This window comes from Odontomachus brunneus, unplaced genomic scaffold, assembly GCF_010583005.1.
Source record: "Odontomachus brunneus isolate Ranch 3 - 2012 unplaced genomic scaffold, Obru_v1 Obru_scaffold_002, whole genome shotgun sequence".
In the NCBI taxonomy this organism is placed as follows: domain Eukaryota; kingdom Metazoa; phylum Arthropoda; class Insecta; order Hymenoptera; family Formicidae; genus Odontomachus; species Odontomachus brunneus.
The window spans coordinates 1,268,032-1,268,232 of record NW_022639452.1 but is presented as its reverse complement, the minus strand read 5'-3'; the positions used below and the strand labels follow the sequence as shown (position 1 = coordinate 1,268,232).

Genomic DNA, 201 nt, shown 5'->3' with positions numbered 1-201 from the left:
AATGTCAGTTTACGAGCCAAATTCTCGTCATTTGCGGGAGGTTTTAATTTTCTGCTTCAATATGAAGAAATCTGCGGCTGAGGCTCATCGAATACTTATAGTGATGTCGCTATTAGTGAAAGAACGTGTCGTGAGTGGTTTCAACGCTTCAAGAACGGTGGTTTTGATGTCGAAGACCGGCACAGCGGTGGAAGAGAGAAG

General features: G+C 44.3%; 1 protein-coding gene across 1 annotated transcript in view; it reads right to left on the bottom strand.

Annotated features, from left to right (window-relative positions):
• LOC116842874 (growth hormone secretagogue receptor type 1) overlaps positions 1-201 on the bottom strand; it is a 44,307-nt gene that overhangs the window by 6,662 nt on the left and 37,444 nt on the right. The gene's annotated exons all lie outside the window — the stretch shown is intronic.